This window comes from Stegodyphus dumicola, chromosome 10 (assembly GCF_044657685.1).
Source record: "Stegodyphus dumicola isolate Sdum_Otavi_A_Nest chromosome 10, ASM4465768v1".
Classification (NCBI taxonomy): domain Eukaryota; kingdom Metazoa; phylum Arthropoda; class Arachnida; order Araneae; family Eresidae; genus Stegodyphus; species Stegodyphus dumicola.
In genome coordinates, this window is record NC_140777.1 from 89,103,558 (window position 1) to 89,128,019 (window position 24,462).

Below are 24,462 nucleotides of genomic sequence, written 5' to 3' on the forward strand. Positions count from 1 at the left end.
ATTTTCATGGGAAAAGATTTTGCCGCTTAAACAATTAGTCCATTGTTGACAAGGTGTTAGTTTGGAATTCTGTTATTTGCATATCCTTTCAACACATTTCGATCACAATCGAAAAACACATTTGTCGCGAATTTGTTAAGGCTGTTCTTCTCCCCATGTACACAGAGATCTGTTTTAGCTTTGGTAGAAACTCAATAAATAGTGTTCTGGTAATGTTAAGGAAAATATTCAATAATTTATATTTCATTATATGACCTATTGATGTTAGTGCTTTATATGGAAGAACTCATCTATCGCTCCAAGACCTCTAACTTTTGAAGGAATTCCTTGCTCTAAGCAGTCCGCCAACTGTAAGCTTTCAAATTAGTAAACTACTGCAGGTTCTTTACCAGCTTTGATAAAAATTCCATCTTCTAAATTTGATCTCCTAGTGTTAGTTTCCTACTGCATTACTTGAATAACTCAAATCTTCGTACATAAATTAAGGAGTTATAATAAATTAATAATAAATTAAGCAATGAGATTGGTTGTTACCTGCTTTTTCTCTCTAGAGTAATGTTATTCTGTAAAAGACTCACATATGCACATGAATTAAAGCCCCAAAAAATGCATATTCTTGAAATTTCACTATTCCGAGATGTTGTCTCAAATTTCAGAGTGACATTAAATGCGATGAATTTTGATATAGGTAATTTTATAAATTAGTTTCTTTCTCTCAATGTGTCCAACGAAAACTTCGTTATTATTTTGTTTGGTATATTTGATCAGGGCAAATCACAGGACGGCTATCTGCCTAAGAGGAGGGATCCCTTCGGGGAGGGCTTTCTTAAGGAAACAGGCTCATATTCAAGTTACATATGAGGAAAACCCCGAAAACGCCCATGAAGCCAGTCTGTTTGAAACCCGAACCAGACTATCGAAAAACTGTTCGAAACTGCCAGTGTTTTGGTGGAGTATCGAATCCTGGTAGTTCAAACTATCAGTTTTCAGCGACTTTAGCCCCCAACCATGAGTGGACCGTTTTATTTCCATGCCTATATGTAGTTTTCTAAAACCCTCATTAAAGATAGTAAGGTAATAATAGGGTATTTCATGCTGCATTTCAATGCAGGTTTCACACAAGCTTGGGCAATGTATTCAGTTGTATGCGCATGAATATAATTCTTAATCAAACTTAACATGAGAATCCACGTTCAAATTATCATATGTTGCGAAATAAAGTGCTCATAACATGTCCGTGTACTGGACACATGGTTGGGGTAAAACAGTGACTGCTAATTGAAACTAACGAAGGAGCCATACGTTATTTCGACTACCATTAAACGATCAAAGTTAGCTTTCTCACGATGACTCTTTTCAGTTCGGTATTAAAGATTCAAATTTTGTCAGCAATCATAAATTCGCGGTTTCAGTGTTTACATCTTTATTTAAAATTTCTTAAAATACAATTTGTTCTCATAACTGATGCATCTTTAGCCTAGGTACTGAAAAAAAATCATCAACGACAAGTCCAAAACAGTCGCTTGTCAATCACGAAGCTGATTCGACGAAGTTCATTTTAGAGACGTTAACAATATGGATATTAACATAGAGAACTCTCGAAGGCAATCGGTTTCAAGAACTTTCAAATCTAATTGTAAGAAACAGGTTTAAAACTATTTAATTTGTTTACGACGGAAAAGATTGCCCACCGGACCTACGTTTGAAATGAATTGGCAGAAGCCAAATTCTTATAATGAAAGTTCACTGTTAATAACCGTACGCTAAAAGCTCAGTGTTAACATTGTTGAGTGCGTACGAGTTCGTAATATATGTATAGTGAGTACGCTGTCCGAAAAAATTATTTGGAGAGGCTGTAACTTGTAGATGGAATGATGGACTTGAAGAACATGAACTCCTCCACCTGAATATGGGCACCTAAGCCCGATTCTTAAATTTCGAATTTGTTTTATTATCTATTTCATATTTTGTAAAATTTAGCGAGTTTTTGATTAATACACTCAACTATTTGAAACCGAGCAGTGACAACACTGTACGGAATAAACATTTTTATCTCCAGCACGCTAGACTGCCTGTCGGAAGTTCTAAAGATATGCCGTTTTTAAAAGATTTAACTTACAGGGATATTAGCGCAAATGCTCGCGGAATGTATACGTATCCCTAAAAACGCCCCATTGGGCGTAATATAAAATCTGAAAGCTTTCAGATTTTTTAGTAACTTACTTTTTCATTTTCTGTATTTTAAATATATTTATTTTTTTCCTTATAATTTCTAATTTGATTGATGTCATGTTAATTGGAATCGTGCTAACAGCGCTTCGGAAATAATTCAGCTCCCATTATATTTTGTTCTTCTAGTTTGTTCTACAGTTTGGAGTAATATCAGGGCAAGCATTTTTTTTTTCATTTTCTTTTATTTTGACTTTCTGGATGTTGATGTTCATATATCATTTAGTGTATCTTCATTGTTTTTATTTTCCCTTTATTAAACTTTCGCTTTCTTAACTCTTTACGGCACAGTGTGTCCGGTCTGGACACACCTAAAAATTTCCTTCTGTACGCACAGAAAAATTGAATGAAAAAGGATTTATAAGTTACTATAGGTTACTATGAACCTTCTTTATTTATAGTAAGATGGCAGCTTAACACAAACCAGTCCATATATTTTAGGTATATTTAGTTTTTTAAGACCCTTATTTTTCGAAGAAACCTTCCAGATTTTTTTAAGTTATAAAAGGAATTGTTTGAAAAGAAATTTCTATGTTATGTTTTGGCTGTATGCTAATCTCCTTATTCTATATTAGTTTTAAATTTTTACCTTGAAATCTTGCCTAAAATCAAACGGCGAACCCTAGGTGTGCCCAGAGCGGGCTCACCGATAATCTAGGACATATGAGAGTCTGTATTCTTTGTTTCTCCGCATCTCATCGGTCAGTTCATTGGCAACAATGCTTGTTTCAGCAAGCTTTTCGAAGCTCTATTCAATCAGTGTGCCACTCAAAAAGTTATTAAAACACTCATTATTGTTTTGAGTCTTCCCATACAGGCATTTTATTAGCAAAGTGTCACACAGTGAAAGATGTGTTGCTTTTACACCCACAGAATTAAAACGATAAGTGCTATCTTTCTTCACAAAATTTTACTTGTCTACTCATCTAGGCCTAGTTAGACTGCCTAAGTTTTTTTAATCAAAACTCCGACTTTAAAAGGTAGCGTGCCGGAAAGGGTTAAACCTAATTCTTACTTTGGTTGTTTCATCGCTTTACATATATATATATTTACGTGTTTAAATTTTACCAGAATTCTGGAACTTCTTGAGTAATAATCTCATCAATTAAATCACTATATACTCGCAATTTAAATTAAAAAATTCAAGAATCTAATTTTTTAGTGAGTCAACTGACGAGATCAGAAACAAATCCAATGGAATTATACGTATGCCATCTTTGATGAAACGTGTTAATTTCATTGTCCATTATTTTCATTTTCTTATTGCTTCTTTTTTTTTTTTTTTAAATAAAATATATGTGTTTGGTTTATTGTTGTTCAAAATTAATATTTAAATCAGCCGTCACATTTGTTTCTTTGATTATAACTATATCATTTTGTCTTGTATTTTTTCACTTTTATATATTTTGAGAGCTTTTAATTTTGAATTTCTACATGTTTATAACTTTTAAACTGGCTTTGAGAAAAGCTGCCGTTACTTAATATTTACTTTTAACTATTTTAAATTGCTGAAAGTATATGCAAGTTTTGAAATCTGTTATGGATCATGCATATATTTTATTTTACATTTTCGAAACCGTTTTTATTTTCGTTGAATAAGGTATTTCTCCCGCTTTCCTAGCCTGTGGTGTAGTGGTACTGCACGCTGGGCCGGTATTCCAGAGGTCCGTGGTTCGATTCCCGGCAAAGGCGGTTGCTAATTTTTCCTCTTGTCTGTTTAAAAAAATCCTAATGTCTCTACAGTGGCGCCCGAACTAAAAGAGTGTTGGATAAGGATTCTCTACACCAAGGATTTGGCTATTGGATCTCCTAAAAACCCCAGTCGCCCTTTAAAAAGGGGAGTATATAAGGTATTTCTCCCGCTTTCCTAGCGTGCCTTCGTGGTGTGGTGGTCTGCACGCTGGGCCGGTATTCCAGAGGTCCGTGGTTCGATTTCCGGAGAAAGCGGTTGCTAATATTTCATCTCATCGGCTTCCAAAAAATCCTAATGTCTCTACAAAGTATATATTATTAATTATTACCATATTTAATGTTATAATGAAGAATTTTTACTTCCTTGTGCGAAATAAAGAAAGTATTGTAAACGTGAAAAATTTCGGATATCAGATTTCAATGAAAATACCCCTTTCGACCGCTCTCGAATCCATTTGAACTATGTTTTTTACGTGACATTTGTATGTAAAGACAGAATAACGGCCTCGTTTTCTAAAATAGATTGTAAAACGTATTTAAAACGGATTCAGAAGAGATATTTTCCTGACGTCTGTACGTACGTAAATATGCATCTCGCATAACTCAAAAACGAGTAGCCCCACAATGTTGAAATTTTGTATGTGGGACTGTTATAACATGTAATTGTTCACCTCCCTTTCTAGTCGCAATCGTCCGCACCAGAAGTATGTGTATACCCACTCTGCTATCTGGATCAATGAATTTAATTTTTTTTATTCATATATGTTGGTAAATTGTGCATTTTTTGGCTTTAAAAGTGACTCAATTACGGTGTTCTTATGTTCCGGTTAAAATGTTTATGCTTTTAGTTAATCGACATGCAATAGTTGTAGAATTACCAACAATTTAAAAAGTTGCTTAATTTATACTAAGCCTAACGAACCCGCCATTTGTTTACATTTGAAATTCTTAGTAGAACAATGAAATAAGTCAGTTTCTGCACCAACTTCAGAGCCTTTCTGCCGAGTGGGGCAGAAAGTAAACTTTCAGTTTTGTTCACCGAAAAATCTGTCTGCCTGTCTGCTGCCCAAATCGCTTGTTTTGGTGTTTTATGGTTTTATGTAATGTTTTGAATTGTCACGTATTATTGCCTCGCTGCAAAAACAGAACTGAATTAATTGAACAAGAAATATATCTCTACTCAAAATGGAGCGAATGCGTTTAAACGAAATGCAGCAAAAAGTGCGTATAATTTAATAGGCCGTAACAAAGAAGTCATACAGCGTCCACAACAGATTTTTTATTTCTAATTATTTTCAATAGTATTAATCAGTTACATTCTCAGTTTTAAATCCATGCTTTATCTTAATTCATCGCTTAGTATATTTTAGGCTTTGCTATTAAACAGGTCGATTATATTTTATTTAAACTTTTGCTAATGTAATATTTTTTTCATTTTAAAACCTGTCGTTCAAAACTGATTTTAAGAAGCAACTCCTCCTTTATACTTTCTTTTTGGATCAAAATTATTTATCATATTGAATTGATTCTGGTTTATATGTTCTTTGCATATGATCCACTTGAATCGAAAATTAATATTGATACATTTTTAGGCTTCTTTGCTTACTTAGGGTTTTGATGTTGTAATTTTTAAAATGTGTTTAACTTCGTCTGTTAAGTCTCAAAATTTACATATGGTTTTGTCTTGGAATATATTGGATTGAGTGTAATTTCAGGTTTTGTTCTTGGCACCCGGGTTCAAACTAAATTTTTAAAATTTGTTTATGTTTAATGCTATAATTTTGTAATTGTTTGAGATGCTTAATTCGGCGTGTAGAAGTCGGACTGACAAAGAAAGATCATTTTGATTGTTTTTCTGAAATTATTTTAAGTTTCAAATTTTCATTTGTGTCTCTGTTAGTTCAGAAACAGGCTGATTAATTTACTTCTTTTGAAGCACCAACCCCATGATGTCAAAGCAGCGAAAGATGTACATTTCTTATTTCGTTTTTGGTTTTGGTATGTTTTGCAAACATTTTTGCAGTTTGTGTTGTCAGTATTTGGTTTTTGCTTATGTTGATTCCGAATTAAATATGTCGGATCAATTTTAAGCGTATTAGTTTTAATTTATTTTGCATTATATATGTACATATTAGTTTTCTGGAGTGAATCTACGCAGAGAAACCTTCGCCATTCTCCAAGATGTTTTACGCCACCGTTTCCAACCCATTTCAGCTATAACATTATGCTTGTTTATTATTCCATTTTTATTTATTTATATGCTCTTTTAAATTTTCCCATTAGGAACGTGACATTTGTTCTCAAATATGCTTCAAAATGCAAGTTAATTTTTTAATGGTGCAGAAGAAAATATGGTCTCAGCCTTCGGGTCGTATAAAATTCTCTTCTCCGCTGAAATTTCCAAAAAGAGTAGCACACGTACATTCTCCCACCAATGAAATTTCGAGCACCTTTCTCAAAACTCCCGCGTAATCAGGGCTGGGGCGACAAAAGGCGTCACTGTCACGGGCATCTTGAGACTGACAGCGTCATCCTGTGACGAAATATACTCTCGAAGCAGTTCTTGAGAAATGACAAAACGCCTCGCGCCTCAATAACCAGAAATCGAGCCTCTTTGGAAAATAAAGAAAACATGAAAAGAGAGGAAAAAGCGAGAAAATTCCCGACGAACAATACGCGGAAGAAGTTTATCTCCCAAACTGACAGATTTTGCGGAAAATAAAAGATGAGAACCAATTCATCAATATGTGGTTTATAACCGGTTGAATACGAGGCAAAGTAGTGTATGTCTTACAGCACAGAAAGGTCTTTAAATTTAATTTTAAATTAAAATAATTTTACGACGACATTGATTCTACACTTCTAAAAACACATGTTTTTAGAAAGCTTATGGCAGATACCAAACTTAAAGCATATACAAAGTTCACAATAATCTAGGGTGTGGGTAGGAAAAAATAAAACAACGTTCACTCAACAAGACCTGATAGGCTTCAGATGTTCTAAAGAAATGACATGATAAGATGTAATTAAAATAATTACCTTCATTTACAATAAATGTTTAGTTTTACTTGTAGAAAATGCATTCTATACCTGCATGTTAAAATATTTCTCGAAATCACATCTAGGGTTGTTCTGTCAGAAAATATAACACAATTATTTCTTATGGTGCATTCGTAGGAAAAAAAAATCTAATGTGTACACCATATGACTTCCTTGTACAGAATATTAAATTATACGCATTTTTTCTTGAATTTCATTTAAACTTATCAGATTGAATTAAACCTACTTCGCCGACAGCGCATAAACTACAATAGAATAAATGCATTCTTTAAAATTCACTTTGTTTACCATTGCGACAATCTGGCGCTAGGTTTACTTAACAGTATTATATTTCGTTCATATTATGCCTCAGAATGCACAAAATTTATATCATTTAGAGAATTATCTAATCGTTGCCACATGTTCTATTCAAATACTATAATAAAAATAGAACTGTGTGTAAAAGAAATTAAGCAAACAAAACAAAAAAGAAACAGTTTTTCACAGACGATTGAGTATTTCTCATTCAATTAATTCAGTTCTCACTTCGCGACAAGGCAAAAACACATAAAAACTCAAAATATCTGTATTAAAAATTACGAAGTAAATCCTAAACACTTATTTCCTCGAAAAAATTCAAGAAAGGATTAAGCATGATTTAATTCGTAATAATAAATGAAGGCGTTATTTTTGTTGTTGCGAAGATTAGTCTCTCTAGATTGGCAACAAATCTACAATTCTGCTGTTTCAAATGTAAACAAATATGTCCGCCATGTTATTTAAAACTTAACCGCACTTAAACAGCTTTTAAATTGTTGGTAATTGTACAAATATTGCTTCCAGAATTACGAAAGGCATAAAAACCTTAACCGGAAGATAAAAACAACATAATTCAATCATTTTTAAAGCAAAAAATGTACAATTTACAAACATATAAGAGTGAAGAAACTGAGATCGCTGTGCCGAGTAACAAAGTGGATATATATATAAATATAGTATTTATATACGTTTGGTGCGGCCGATTGCAACCAAAATACGAGGTGCACATCTGCATGTTATAGCAGTTCTATATACAAAATTTCAACGTTCTGAGGCTACTCGTTTTCGAGTTATGCGAGATACGTACGTACATACGTTCGTATAGACGCCACGAAAAATTCTCTTCAGAATTAATTTTAAAGCAGTTTTAGAATTTTTTTTTTTTTTTTGAGGAAACGAGTTTTTTATTCTGTCCTTACGTACAGATATCACGCAGAAACATCGTTAAATTGCATTCGATAGCGGTCAAAATGAATATTTTCGTTGAAATATGCTGCCTGAAACTTTTCGCGATTACAATACTTCCTTTTTACTTCGTACAAGGAAGTAAAAATAGAAGGAAAGAGAAAGTTTATACATATCATCTTAAAATATCTAATGTCCAGCAAGTAAAGTAATGCACTCTATTCATAGTTTCGCTCAAGATGATTCCCTAAAAGAATATTCAGATTTATATTTAAACTACTTTCTTTCTACAACAGTATTTAGCTTAATTTATAATATTATTGTCTTACTTATTTAAATGATAAAGGTTAAGCAATTTCCCCAAAATCAGATGGAGAAGGCTTATATTTACCATAACACTAACTATATGCATATAATAAAGCTGCTTCTGAAAAGTACTTTTTAAGAGAAACTAAGTGCTGAGAGAACTAAACTTTCTAAGCGACAAATATCTACCTTCTGAATAAGAGGGGAAAAAAACTGCAATGCAACAATCCGATTTAGGCATAGTTGATTGACGGTCTTAGTGTACGTGATTATGGCAAAGCCTCGAAGGCTATTTACCTAAGGGAAGGGATGCCTTCGTGGATGACTGTCTAAGGGAAACTGACTCGTATACACGTTACACACTGGGAAAAACCACGAAAACGCCCATTAGCGGGATTCGAACCTCGGATTGAACTGCCATGGTTCAGTGACTTTACCGCTCGGCCAATGATGGGCCTAACATAAGTAATTAAAATTGAGGTTAAGTAATACAGCTTCGGGATTTTAACCACTTGATGTTTGCTCAAATTTATAACAGCAGAAAAGAAAGGAAAGGAAATGTTATGGACTATTTAAAAATAATTCTTAAGGATTGCAAATGATTAAACATACCCTAAGTGACCTGAGTAAAATACTTGACCTTGAAACCTGAGTAAAATGTCTGACCTTGAAAAGCAGCTGAATCTGAAATACTTAAAAAAAGATTGATATATAGCATTGTTCTAAAATAGATATTTTGACACGAAATCAGATTTTTCCTGAAATTGAGTGTCTATTTTTTTTCCATATTTCGATTCTATGACTCAAATATTAAATTTAGTAAAATTTGGTCAGAAACTTGCCAAGAAATTTAAAAATTTATCTTGGCGTATTTTTTTCAGTTTGCGCCAAGAATAATTCACTCGGCGAAATTATTAATTTATAATAACTAATTTAAAAACGAGAGGAATAAAAGGTGCATCGTTCATTTCAAATAAACCACATTTGGCGTTATTATCGCTTGTAACGAATATGCCAAATTTCAATATGCGCTAATGATTAATTTCACGTATATCTTGGGAAATTTTGAATAAAAAATACTCAAACATCAGCGAGACATGAAAATCGCAAGTTAAATCTCGTCAATCGGCGTAAACGGAAATATACCCAACGTTTTTTGTGCAAGGTGTACATTGTTTAGAGAAGAAGTATCCCACTTTTTTTGTGCAAGGTGTACATTGTTTAGAGAGAATAATTACTAAAACACATCATTTCAAAAGTGTATGAATAATCACCTTTTCAAAATCTGTGTTAGTAATTAGGAATGACAGTGCAGCAGGTTTTGTTTTTACTAATGCTATTAAACTAATTTTTAAAAAATATGCAGAAATGTATTTAAAATTCAAGAAAGCTTAGTTCAAGAACTAAATCTTCATATGGATTTGTGACTACTTCACATGAATTCGTTTCATACGGAAAATTTCATTTGAATTTATATTTAACGCTCTAGAAAATGATAACATACTACTACTTCACTTGTCCCTAAATTCTTTTTGATATCTCTCTAAATGGAGTGCAGGATGTGCACCTGACTTCAGGGAATTCTTCGGGCACATCGCGAAAACTGAGGAAATTAATGGTCCACAGTAACCAAGTATGAAATCAATATTTTTCTCTTTGAGCGTTCTACATCGGTTTCGAAAATATCGGAAATACCGTACTTTCAATTACAAGATTTCCTGAAAAATAAGAAATAATTTTAAAGACCCATTAAAATGCTCTTAATTAATTCATCTTTAAATTTCCACCACTTTTAGCTTTAAAATTTTTATAATTAGACTAACTTTCTGCATGTTACTACAAAAATTTAAATTTTAGTACAAGCTAAATCCACTCCTGGCTAGGAGTTTGCGATGTAAATAAAACCTCTAGACTGTCAACAAAATGTTTGGATGTTTGGTATTATTTTGAAAAAAAAAAATAACATAAAATTTAAAAAAAAAATCTGAAATGTTTCAGATTTTAAATTACGTCCAAAGGGGAGTTTTTTAACATTTTGTGTGTTACCTTTCTTTATTAAATATCATGTTCCTCGCACTTAAACCATAAGATCCAGTGCAACAGCAATATCGCAAAATAGTTTTAAAACGAGCATATCTTTAGAATTTCCGATACAGAGACTCACGCGCTGGAGATAAAAATGTTTTTTCTGCACAACGTTGCCATTGCTCGCTTTGAAATCCTTGAGTTTGTTAATCAAAAATTCGTCAAAGTTTTAAAAAATAGGAAATCGATCCTAACACAAATTTCAAATTTCAAATTGGGTCTTCCACATGCTCATATTCGTTGGAGGATTACGTTATTCAAAATTCGATGACTCTATGTACCGTTGTTTTATCACAATACGAGAAATAGACATACATTTATGCAGATTTTTCATTATTTAATTTCTTCAAATATAATGCAGGACTCTAACATTTTGTGGCAACAGTTTGAAAAGTGAACCGACGTTTATGAGTCCGACGCAAAATGCCAAAACGAAACTAATAGTCCTTCGGGATTCAAATCCCTTTGGACTAAAAAGTGAGTTTGAAGTATTTTTATACCTTTACTTAACAAATTGGAAAGAATTAATTATTTTTCTCTTAACTAAATATCGACATGTTGAGATCATTTTAACCCAGATCTCTCGAATACGCCCCGAATGTGCTAACTGTTTTATCACGAAGGTATGCTAGAAGGAGAGCAAAAATACCCTATAAACTCACGGATACATATATCGCTGCCAGTACTATAAAAGCCAATACATAATACTTTGTGCTATTAGTTGAAAACGGTTATGATTTTAAACAATTAACAGATATTTTACATCGCTCTTAAATTATTTTTTTTTCCGAAAATTATAACAATTATTAGAAATTTATTCTTGATATACTTTCATAAAATCACTGTAACCGTTTATATATGACTCTTATTTTTACAAGTACATAATAAATGCAATAAGTATCCATTCATTCATAAAGTGTAGTAAATTTACAAAATCGTCAATAGAAAAGCTATAATAATTAATATTGTTACGAAGTTTGTATTTAGATATCTAATGATAGAAGAATGAGATACATTCCGCAACAGAAGAAGAGGAAGAATGGCCTTGTTGTTTACATTAGCTATACGTAAGTCATGTGATCTCTGAGGTCATATGCATTGTTTGTTTACATTACCTATGCGTAAGTCACGTGATCTCCGATGTCATCGGAATGCATCTCATTATAATTAAAATTGTTTTATTTTCCCCGCACAATGCAGCGCGAGACGAGTTGTAAGAGAAAGTTATGCCGGAAAAGTAAAAATACAGGAGCACGTGCATTTAACATTGAATAAAAGTTTATCTCAGTAATTTATATTTAATTTGAATAAATGTAATCGACTACTGTAATCGTAATTCTACTCTTTTGCTTTTCAGAAATCTCCCGCGTTCGATTTAAAGCTATAAAATGCCAGGCAGAATTGTGAGGTGAAACTTGTTGTAGCTCTCTCAATTGTTGTTCCTCTCTGAAAAAAATCCCAGCGTTCTGTTATATTTCTTTTGATAAGAATAAATTTTATTAACCTTTTATCGGACTTGTACATTCAATCTATTACGAACCAGCTCGCACGCAACAATATAGAAAACTATCTGGTAATAAGAAAAATGGAACATACTTTTTATCAAACAGAGAAAGATATGTTGTTATGACTTCATACTAACAGGAGAAATCAAAATTCTGGCTTCCATATACAATCTGTTCTTACGTAGTAAATTTAATAACAGTTTAATAATTTATTGTGAATTAATTTTTACGTGGGAATTTAATTTTTGCGTAGCAATTTTTAATTTGACATTATATAAATTTTCATAAAGCAAATGAAAGAATACATTGGCATCGTAAATTAGTTGTTATTGAAATGGTAAATATTTACGATAATTATTGATAAAATTCAATCGTGTGTTTCAGCTGATATCCCAGGAAAAGGCTTAATTCAAGTTTGCATACAAACGGCACAGTTTCTTTTCTTCAAAATCAGTTCTTTCAAAATGTTTGCCTTACTCAATGCACTGAGATTTTGATTCTGAAATCAGTGTCAAACGCTTGTTATATTTTGCCACTTTGAAATCTAAATTGGAAAGATATTTTTTTTTCAGAAGAAGGTAAATTTATTTCTTACTGTGCTTACTCTTTATTACTGCTAATAATTAAAATTTCTGAATTAATTATAACGATCCAAAATCGCAATTAAGAGTTACATATTTTAAAATAATTTTCTGTTTTAAATTTGTTACCCGCTCCAACTCAAACGAAAAAAAAAATCCTAAGTAAAGTTTTTTCATTTCAAATGGGCTAATATCAATTATTTTACGTTATTATATGTAATATTAGTCGAATAGGAGCAAAAAAAATATACAAATGTTTTATACCTAAGGAAAAAAACGAAAACCAACACTAACAAAACCATGCATTACCTGTTTGTAAGTTTCTCTGCACACAGCCTCTCTATGCAGAGAAAACACTTTTACAGGGTCAAATGCAGACAGTTTGCCAAAAGTGAGCTAAGAATCTAAGATAAATTCTCAGCAAGTAATATATTAGGTTACACTATTTGTGACTATTACACGCATTTGCCATACTAGTTAACATATATCACTGTCCATTTTTAACCCAACGTGGATAATTATTTCATAATTTATTGTACTGAATTCCATGGAGAAATTCAAAATTTCCTTTTAATTTCTCAATATAATTTCGATATGTCATTTTTTTTTCACTTGGAAACTTAGCTGTTGAATACTTTTCGTAGTCTTTACCATTATATATGCTTTTTTTTCATATTATGGATCCGCTGTTGGTAATACATGTGTTTGTGATATAAACAACTTGTGTGCGTAGTGTGAAATGTTGCATAGTGGAGCATAGGAATTAATTCGGATTATGTCTTATCATGTTTTCCCTACTAAATGCTTGTTTACACAGAACTTTGAAGCTTCTACGCATTTTAAATTCTAAGAAAACCGATGGACTGTCATGACAAAGTCCGAGCGTCAGATTAATAACTTCATGAAGGCAATTTTCACGAGACAAATTAATGCATCTAACATCTCAGAAAGTGCGTTGATATTGGCAGCGATTAAGTTGAAAAGTTCTGAGAAACAATAGTACGGTTTTTATCATAACAACAGATAATAAATAATAGTGGAAAAAAAATCTGAAAGGATTCAGATTTCAACGGCCGTCCGAAAGGTTTGTTAAAGTTTTGTTTTATGTTTTTTAATTACTCTCTCGCTGAGGTCGCAGTCTACCTTTCTGCTGTTAAGCTCACGTTTCCTTCCTTCTGCTTTTTCATCTTTATCATTAACATCATCTTTACGCCATACATAATTCAACAGCAAAGTTACAAAAATTTCAACAGCACCATAGCAACATACGTTTAGGGTTCCCGATGTAGCGTTAAATGTTAGCCCCCCTTTTCTATTTTCTTCAGACTTTTCTCATTTCATCATATCAATATTCAATTTTCTTGTTATTCAATATTCAATTTTTCAGTACAAAAATAAAGTTTTGTAAAGATGGCTTTACAAAACTTTATTTGTGTATTTTAATTATTTTGTGAGTTAATTTTATTTATTAAATATCACGCTCTTGGCCCTTACACGGCGTGAAATCCCATTGAACAGCAAAATCACAAAACATTTAAAAAAATAGCATATCCTTAGAATTTCTCGTAGACAGTCTCGGAAGCTGGAGATAAAAATGTTTCATTGGATACAGTGCTGCCACAAATCGTTAAGTTTATTAATCAGAAATTCATTGAAGTTTTACAAAATATGAAAAATAAAATTCGAAATTTAATATTCGGTTTTCCAGCTGCACATGTTCGGGTGGAGGACTACGTTATTCAAAATTTAACGGCTCTAGTTACCGTCGCTTTTTCACAATTTGAGACATGTACATAAATACATGCAGATTGTTCCTTATTTCTTTAAAGTAATGCAAGGTGGTAACATTCAGTGGCAACAATATGAGAAAAGGGATTTGCCGTTTGTAGTGGACGACGCAAAATCTCGTTTTGAGAGTAATAGCCTATTCGGGGTAACGCCCTTCTGGGGTTGAAAATTGCAAAAGAATTTTCGAAAATAATTAACGCGGCATGTAAAATATCTGTATGGAATTTTTAGAATGTTTAAATTTTCCCTCTGTGAATGAATATCCAGATGCTTTAATTGTAAACTCTTATCAAATGTAATTAAAATATTTTCGTAATACTTTGAAATTTTCCATGACCATATACGTTATTTCTTGATTTAGAGAGATTAAATATTTTTTTTATTTACCAAAAGCAACAGTATCGATAAAATTTCATCAAAATACTGACAACAGTTTCAACTCACTGTCCCAGAATTTCTTCTCAAGACAGTTTCTTTCAAAATGCTATGTAAGTCATATAACTAAACCTAGTTTAAGACATAAATTTTGATTTTACAGTGTCTCAAAAAGTTTCTCAGATTTCTTGCATTCTTTATCCTAATTTCCTGCAGTGACATTTAAACGTGAAACATGATTTGTCTAACATATGCTATTTACATTCATATCTGTTTACCCACCAGCGGCCGAGCGGTAAAGTCGCTGAACACTGGTAGTTCGGTTCGAGGTTCGAATCCCGCGAACGGGCTGGCTGCATGGGCGTTTTCGTGGTTTTCCCCATGTGTAACGTGTATACGAGCCAGTTTCCCTTAGAAAGTCCTCCACGAAAGGCATCCCTCCCCTAGGCAGATAGCCCTCGTGTGCTTTGCCATAATTAAATACACCAATACAGCTTAAAACGTTATCATTAAAATCCGATCATAACTCAATACTTTCTTACAACCTGAGATAACTGAATAAGCATTTGCCAGTTTAAAAATACATAAGTAAATTTATTGCACAAATAAAAATAAATGTTCATCATTTTTTATGCATTTTAATTACAAATAATCCGCTTATAAAGACATTCCTCCTCAATTTGAAACAAATATTCTGTACTTTGTTTTGGGCATAAACCACTAGCGACAGACTAACGCCTTTAAACCACAATCCACACAAAGCAACCAACGAACGGTTGATACAGACAGACAGCCAGACAAACAAAAGGCGAAAAGGCATCATCGTCAATGTTGGATGTTAATATCGCAGGGAGAAATCTCTCGTTTTGAATGGGGAAATGAGATTTCAGCGGGGACAGTTTGAAAATCTTTTTATCCGTCGGGTCGTTAGGGGCACTAAACTCTGCTCTGAATTGAGTACCGTGGTAGAGAAAAAAATGCGCCATACATCAACTGCCAACGGATTATAAGAGAGAAAAGAGGTATAGAGATGAGAAGGTGGAGGAAGTATTATCTGCCTGCAGCTACGATGAGGGACCTATTACAAAGTGAGCAGCTATATCTGCAAAGATAACTAAGAAAAGGTTTTGAATTGACATTAAACACTTCGCTCCTATTTCTACTTCAGAAAAAAACCTAAGTGTCAGATTATGAATTATAAATATTCAGATAACTAAAAAGCATAAATCTTTCATTCCGATTACAGAAATTAAATTTGTGTAAAAAGTCATTAAGATAGAAATTTTACCTATAATGATCCTAAAATTTTAGCATCCTGATCAAAACACGTAATACAAAGAACGAAAATTAATCTGACATTGCTTTTTACTATCCTTGGTAGATGGAACGCATACAGCTGTTTCATATAGCAGTTAAATTTCCAAGCTTGTGAATGGATGCCAACTTGTTGAATGATGTTGCAGTACGTAAATTTTTAATTTTAGACTGAAAGGAATTTCAGTGTTGAGTGAGTTGATTACTGAATAAATGGTACTTGCTTTTCTTTCTCTAATTCTTGAATGTTGATGAACATTAAATAATCGTTTTGGTCTTAGATAGTGTTGCGTTCTACAGGTTCGTGTATTTGGAGTGATTGTTGGTAACACTTGATGAAAAATCAAAACACAATTTATTAGTCAGTATTTCAAAGACAGTTCCAAAGACGCATTACAGTCATGGAAAAACTACGATAAACACGGTGAAGCAATTAGCAACACAGCCTTCAGGTTATCAGGCCTATAAAGGTGAAGACAGTTTCACGACAAAGCACTAAAGTACAGCTCCCGACTCGGTCGATCGCTCTCAAGCTAATTTCTTAACGCAAAGCACTAGTACTGAACTAAACACACTTAAGATACTCTTCATGATAAACTGCTACTCCGGATACAGGCAGGATTTCTGACCTTATGGCTGATATGAATCGGCTAGGGGGGTCGGGGCTGCGCCCACAACAACAACAGGCAGGATTTATATAGTTTTTTGACCTGCCTTCGAGAATATTCCGGGGAAAACCAATAATAATTCATTCTAGAATGTTCTCGCTCTCGTCATGGTATACCGCCAATTTTGACTCCAACTGGGCAATTTTGCGCCAAACCTAGCAACCATGCCCTTCCTTGCCACTCTCTGGCAACCCTAACCCATTTTGCGGAAGTTTTCTTGCTGCAGCAGCTGGGCATTTCGCAACGATATGAATGCAATTAAAAAAAACAAAGCATTATGTGTTTTAAGATGAAGAGTTGTTACTGATAGCTTCGAATGGATTATGTCTAATGCAGTAAGACAGCTGCTCCTCTAAGTTACGGACTTTTAATCTGCTCTAATCAATTAAAATACTTGAATTAAAAAATGGCTTCATAATTTCACATAAGAATGAAATTCGAAATTTGACGTTTAACAAGGTCCAATTCTGTTAGTCCACCCTCCGCTGAGTGTTACGAGTGTGTGGTTGTTCACGAGTTCATTTGTCCTTGAAAAGATTGACTGCATAAAAATTTTGCAGTTTTCTTCTTATGTCAAATACCGAGTCGTTGCCCTCAAAAATTCCCCATGAAAGCACCCATTACCTTAAACAAAGAGCTCTATCTCGCTGTTTGTCATAACTGTTTAAATAACAACATCCCAAATTGAGGTGAAAAACTGAAGGAATTTATTAAACTGTGAATTAAATATCGTGGTATTTGCACTTTTGTATTCGAGGAAGACACATGGCATCTGCAGGAACAGGGATTGCATGCTTCAGCATGTGCCCTAAATATGCAGCATGCCAATGACGGAGTTGAGAAAAATATGTCCGATATGCATTTAAATGATAACGTTATTTATTAGTTGTTTATCCACTACAAACGAGCACTGTGCTTTTGAATTATTATTAATTAAAAGAATGTTTGGAATTGAAGATACTTAGGAAACGTTGAATGGGGTTCGGGATCTTATTCATGCACACCTTGCACAAAAACAAATGAGACAGTTCTATATCTCCCGTTCGCATATTTCGTATGTGCACATCTGTATAGCCACCGAGGGAGTGGCTTCTCGAATGTGCCAATGGGCTTCCAGTAATATTTGTCATTTTACACGACCATTGACGCGCTTTAAGCAAAATGGTTAAAAACGTTTCGCAATTTTCTTTGCAAAATAATTAAAAGTACTCAGAATTTCTCGCGAAAATGTTTTCAGTCCGAATTTCGATAAATATAAGCATAATTACACGTGTAAATAGTAGAAGTCTTAGCAAGTTTTATTACAGCCTCTACAAAAAAAATCTCCATAATAATAACCAATGTACAGTTTTATTCAAGGTGAATTTTGCTAATCTGGATTCCTACACATTCAAAACCTAACGAATGCAAGATACGAAAGTACTAGATTCATTGTAACACTTCCTATTAGTAAACGCATAATATTCGAGGCTAATTGTATCTTGAGTTATTTTCTGGATATAAAGAGCGATAATATGCCACGAACATTAATCAGAATATCAATACCTGGTAAGTTTCACGAAAGTGAAATGTTGACGATTAAATGAACTTATAAAATAAAATCACAACGAGAATTTCTACTAAAATGGTAACAGGATTTATATGCATACATGTATAACTGGGTAGCAAATGTAAAGTAAAATGTAAACAACATGCGCTCATATCCAGAGTTTCGAAGACTCGGCGTCACAAGAGCAACAGAAGTTCATTGGTCCATTTTTGAAACCCCTCCCACAGTGGCGATACTGATGTGCACATGTGAATTATGCCTCTCGTTCTGCTGGAACGATTGTCGAAATTTAACTTACGTTTTCCATCTCTTGAAAGAGCGACTTAGGATATATATTAGATTTATATATAGTGTTATGTAGAGAAATTATCTGATAGCGTTATAAAAATTAGGTGAATGATTTTATGATTTATGGAAATCTTAATTTTTATTTGATTATGAATTATTTATTTTAAGGCTTTAATTTTGGGGAAAAACAGATGCTTCTGGGAATATTATTTAGTTTAAAAGAGTATTATTTATTTTCCTTTATTTGTAAATCTTGTACAAACTTTTATTCATTGTGAAAGAAGCAGGGAAAGGGAGGCAATTTTTGCCAAGTCATGATTTCGCGCGTTTTAGAATGTTCGAGAAAGAATTTTCATTGTTAGTTGACCTTAAGAGAGGAAAGTACGTGACGGAAAGGTCAAAGGTTGCTACTTGTCTTTCAATGTAAGTCATTCAGGTTTTTGGCGATTGAGGGTCCGGTTGTTGGCTAAGTGAAGAAGGGCGCGCATGCGCGATCACCCTTATTTCCGCATTCTGGAGTTGAAAACGAAGATTTTGCCATAATTAAGGGGGCGATAAGTGAAGCCATAGTGGGAGCCCATTTTGGGAAGGAGACGAAGGAAATTCGAGTTGGATACACACTTACTTTTTGGCTGACTCTCGGACTGACTCGCTGATTTTCGGGCTTGCTGGACTTACGGGCTTGCTGGACAAAAATGTAATTACGAAGAGAGATGTTTTCCGGCGTGGAGCGGCAAATATGCTCCCCGGCCGCGTTTTGGGTTAAGAGGCGACTCTCTTACGCACTCACTTTTTGACGCACTCACTCTTGGACTCGCTGATTTTCGGGCCGGCTGGACTAGTGGACGTTGTTCTTGAAAACTGGCTTGAAGGAAATTCGAGTTGGATTCTCTCTCTTACTGACTGGCGGGTGGAACTTACTTGGGACGTTACTCGTGAAACTTGCTCTTGGGATGAGTAAGAACAGGCGAGCAGTAATTTCCTAGCAACAACGTTTCTGACCGGCGAAATTTGAACGAGTTACCTGCGTGTTGACATAGGACTTTCAGGACCAAGCGGATAGCCGTCCTGGGCAGCAGTGCTCCTGTTTCTGTTCTACAGTAGTGAAGTGGAGTCTACATTTTTAGAACCAGTGTCAAGATGAGCCCGGCCGACATCAACGCGGGATAAGATAAGAGTCCTCCGCTTCAAGATGTCCCTTCAAGATAAGTTTTATTTTTTTTTGGTGTGTTTGAACTTTAGGCAAGCTTTTCAAAAACGTCCTTAGCAGTAAAAAAAAACAACGTCAAATCTAAAATTTAACTCTCAGGCCTTAAATTGTTTCCCTTTCCTTTCTTTTAAATCACCAGACAAACCTTAAGTTTTTTTATGAATTTAAATGAACAGACTCTCAGATGAGGTTAAGATTTTTCTTATTGTGTTGTAATTGAATAAACTGATATTTAATCTGGAACCTCTTACAGTATGTTTTCTTTACATATTTAATATGAACTTTTCCTTTATATCTTTTATATGTTTTATGTTTTCGATCCTCTCACGGCGCGGTCCCGGAATGCATTTTTTTCACAACGCAAAAATGCTGTACACGTTTCACTATACGATTACTACCTTTAACGGCAAGTAGTTTCATATTTAACATTTAACAATATAGGAATTTCAGATATAACATGGTACCTAGAAGTAAAACTATTTAACCTTGGTGTCGAAACATTCTTCATAACAATAGCATTGTTCTAACATAGGTATTTTGACACAAATTCGGACTTTTTCTGAAATAACATACACAAGTTTTTTCTATATTTCGATTCCACGACTCAAATTATGCCAAAGTGTCAAGTTTTGTAAAAATCATATGAGCAGTTTTTAAAAAATTATCTCTCAAAATTTTAGCTCCTCCATGTTAATTGAATTTGATATTTATTTATGAATCTTTTTTTTTATTATTATTAAACTCATTTGATTCTTCCTTTCACATATCAAAATTTAGACTCATCTCAAATAAAATTCGCCTATTGTTTATGATTTATGTCTAAAATTTGTATTTTTAAATCATTTTTATAAATTTTTCCAAAAAATGTTTGTAATATAACCTATAAAAGTTTTACGATCATCTTAAAGAAAATGTACTTCTAAGCATACCTGAAAACAATTAGAGAGTTTTATTCAAAATCCCCTAAGATATACGTGAATTTATATATTGGCGTGTTTTGCGCCGCTTTGGGCTAAAAATATTTAAAAGCAGCATATCCAATAGATAGTCTCGCGCGCTAGAAATTAAAAAAATTTATTGCCTACAGTATTGCTACTGCTGCTTTGATATTGTTGAGTTTTTTTAATGAAAAATTCGTTAAAGGTTTAAAAAATATGAAATAGACAATAAAACAAATTCAAAATTTTTATTTCACAATGTGAGAAATATACATACATTTACGCAGATTCTTCATTACTTAGTTTCTTTAAATATAAGACAGAGCGATAATATTTGGTGGCAGCAATTCGGAATATAATTCAACTCTTTTAGTGATTCGGCGCAAAACACCGTTTGGAGACTAATAACCCTTCTGGGCTCACTCCCATTTGGACTAAAAACATTTACCGAAATGGGCCAAAAAATTACTTCCGTTGTATTTATTGGTGGATACCGAATAACCAACAAATATCGCGAAAAGATTCCTTTTAAAATATTGCATCTCTTAAACTGCATTCAGTTTTCTTGCTGTTTCAGTTATTTGTAAGAACATTTTGAAACAAAACTAACTTAAATAGGATTTGCGTGTGTTAAATTTTATTGCTTATTACAACTCTGAAAATTTCGGAACTTCTTATGCTATTCAGATCACAGTAAATAACGAATAACACCGATTTATCTGGATAGCACATATTGTTAATCAGTTAATAGTTTTACACCTCGTACTGCAGTTAATGATTTTTTTTATATAAATATTTCTCATTTGCTTATTTCTTTCATTGTAATGAACTTACGATTGTTTTGTAATGCGTTGTTAAGATGTAGAGTCATTAGGTATTTTTTTGAAAGCAGACAAGATGAAAAATAGCAATCGCCTTCGCCGGGAATCGAACCACGGACCTCTGGAATACTGGCCCAGCGTGCAGAACCACTACACCACGAAGGCACGCTAGAAAGGTGGGAGAAATACCTTACATACTCCCCCTTTTTAAAGGGCGACTGGGTTTTTAGAGGACCCAATCGCCAAATCCTGGGTGTGGAGATTCATCATCCACGACCCTTTTTAGTTCGGGTGCCACTGTAGGGACAAAGCGGGCAAGATGAAAAATTAGCAATCGCCTTCGCCGGGAATCGAACCACAGACCTCTGGAATACCGGCCGAGAGTGCTACCTTTACACTACGAAGGCACGCTAGGGAAGTGGGAGAAATACCTTATAAAGAGAGCAGCATAACTATATGCATATTGTGTGTAACTAATATGAAATAAATAAACATTTATCACACATGCACATTTCATATCAGTAAGGTTAGAAATCTTAAGCAAAGGAATAGCCTGACCAGCTCAGGGAAATGCCTGGACTACAAAAATTACACAGATTCAGAATTTGGTATAACCAAAATTCGTGCGTTATGGAGATGAAAAGACTTTGGGAGAAAGGAATCGTTAAAAAAATACCTGTGACGTTTCGCATGTCAAATATATCACCTTCAAATTATCGAAACAAGGAGCTAGTCTTTCCACCATGAAAGACAATGAGAGGAATATCTTTAATATTCACACTGCCACTGGAAAAGGGACTATGCAAATCATTGAAAAATCTAAGTCTGGTGGACTAATTATTGACTACCATTTTAATTTTACTTCAGGTACCAGATGTAGAAAAGAAAGGAATTTAAGAGCAGGAAACTGTGTCCTCCTGAGAACGGCTGAATTGATGTGTTCACCGTTACATTACCTAAACACACGACAAGAATACTTTTACCGATTTGCAATTAACTAGAGATGTCTTATGCATTCGTTTCAACTTCATTTTTAGGCATTATATGAATCGCTATATGCCGAGAAGATGCATCGACAAAGACCGATAAGTCCATAGCTTTCTCAGTTGCTATTTGGTGATTAACTATATAAAACCAACCAAACGAGAGCCACATACCCAAAGGGGGAGGCCATTTAAGAAGATTTTCTAAAGGAAATTTTTTCATATTTATATTACACATGAGATATACAACGAAACATCCCTGCAGTTAGATTGTTTCTGATGTTTGAGCCCAGTTTAAGAACCATAACTTGCTTGTTTTCTAAAGTCATATACAAGTGAGAACTTTCTCTGTCTCTTGACTTGTTGTTTTTAGCGCAATTGTGGCAAAATCCTTATTTACTAAATCAAGATACTACTAGTATTTCATCTCCTGCACGACGAGTATTTAGAATGCTATTTTGATAGCAAGCATGCTTCAGAAAATATGAAATAAATCAAACACTGCTTAAAGAGCCACTGTGCCTATACCGAAACTCACTACGGCAGTTTTATTAAGAAGTGCCTGAACGTTTCAACAGAAATTTCCGTGGCAAGCATTTTTACAGACACCAATTTGTTAATTTTGATGATTTGAGCAATTTGAAGTCATTTGAAACTCAAACTTAGAAACTCGTAGATCGCTGAAATCATCACTTCAGACCTTTTTTGTGATTGCTTGATAAATTTGAATTAAACGGTCCATTTGTCACATACGGCAGATTCCTAGAATTGTTTTATTTATCTAGCAATCTTATGGAGCTTTGAACAGATTAAATAAGTGACGAAAGTTATAATAGTATATAGTTATAATAATAATTATAGTTATTTGTAAAAGAAACAAATTTTCTTTGTTGAACAAATGGACTCAAGCAAATATGATAAATACGAAACCGTGGAAAAACTTTTGTAAAATTAGCGGTTGTGTTTCAAATATTGAAATCAAATTTTATCTTGATCATTGATACATGATGTAACTATGTACTTATGCTTATTAATTTCCAAAACCATTTAATTTCATTTTCCATTCAGGTAGTAGTATCTATATACTCAACGACTAAATGCTTCCAGTGATAAATCTGTTACTCAAGATTATGCTATTTGATTTAGTTTCATATGGCAAAGCACGCTAGGATTATCTGCCTAAAAAAAGGATGCTTTCATGAAGATTTTTCTAACAGAAATTCTTTCGTATACACATGGGAAAAATTATGAAAATGTCCATGCAGCCAGGCCGTTCGTCTGGAATAGAACCCAAGTCGAAACTGCAAGTTTTCCGCGGTTTTACAGCTCGGCCGCTGTGCTTTTGGATACATTAAATTAAACCCAGCTTTCTCTAATATATTACACTTTTTTATAATTTACGTGGGCATTTATATGTTTTTATTTTAAGAGTGTTCGGAATATAAAGATGTTTAAATCATTTTTATTCAGATAATACAACTGCTGCTAAATTTCACTAAGCAACTGTTTAGTTTGCGGTAGTAGAATAGGTTAAACAATAAAATATGTTATTTGGATACATAACATCTTTGCCAATAAATCCTTTTCGCGCTTAACAACATAATTTTAAGTTTCTAAAAGTGAATTTTTTTAGTAAGCCCCCATAAATGATATAAGTTTAACATTATAAAAAATCGCGTCGGAGTAATTTAGGTTAAATACAGCAATTAAATGAAATGAACCTCTTCTTTTTATGTTCGTCTACTAAAAATCATTAGATAACATCAATCTGAGGTGAATGTTAGACACGAGAGAGGTGAATGTTAAATACGAGACAGTTTTAATTAGAAATTATTTCTAATATGATATATTCAATGTGCTAATGTCC

The 24,462-nt window shown here is 33.5% G+C and overlaps 1 long non-coding RNA gene and 1 other non-coding gene across 4 annotated transcripts in view; both read right to left on the reverse strand.

Moving 5' to 3' along the window:
* Positions 1-24,462, reverse strand: part of LOC118194396 (uncharacterized) — a 1,067,480-nt gene that overhangs the window by 989,136 nt on the left and 53,882 nt on the right. The gene's annotated exons all lie outside the window — the stretch shown is intronic.
* TRNAT-AGU (transfer RNA threonine (anticodon AGU)) lies at positions 21,704-21,777 on the reverse strand. Its single transcript has one exon. It is a non-coding gene; the product is annotated as a tRNA-Thr (tRNA).